This window comes from Nannospalax galili, unplaced genomic scaffold (assembly GCF_000622305.1).
Source record: "Nannospalax galili isolate Female #2095 unplaced genomic scaffold, S.galili_v1.0 scaffold497, whole genome shotgun sequence".
NCBI lineage: Eukaryota > Metazoa > Chordata > Mammalia > Rodentia > Spalacidae > Nannospalax > Nannospalax galili.
In genome coordinates this window covers 446,950-447,277 of record NW_008339354.1, presented here as the reverse complement: position 1 = coordinate 447,277, position 328 = coordinate 446,950, and positions in this window count along the sequence as shown.

Below are 328 nucleotides of genomic sequence, written 5' to 3'. Positions count from 1 at the left end.
TGGCTGGAGGGCATGGCTGGAACGGCGCCACAGGCAGTGGCAGAGCCACAAGGCATGGCAGTAGCCGAGGTGAAGGGGGAGGGGAATTTACCTGAGGATCTTTGGGAGCTTTTGAAGTCTGGGCGTTAATATCTGGGCTTGTTAAATCAGCAAGAGGGGGGTAAGAGTTATTTTTATTGATGGGTGGGTTTTGTCTGACTTGGTCAAATTTTATTTTTGGGGCTGTTGAATCTGCTACTGGGCAGTCTTCAGGGTTTTTTCTTTATTTTTTAGAGCTGTTGAATCTGCTGTTGGGAAATCTTTGGGGTGTTTTTTATCGCTTGAACCC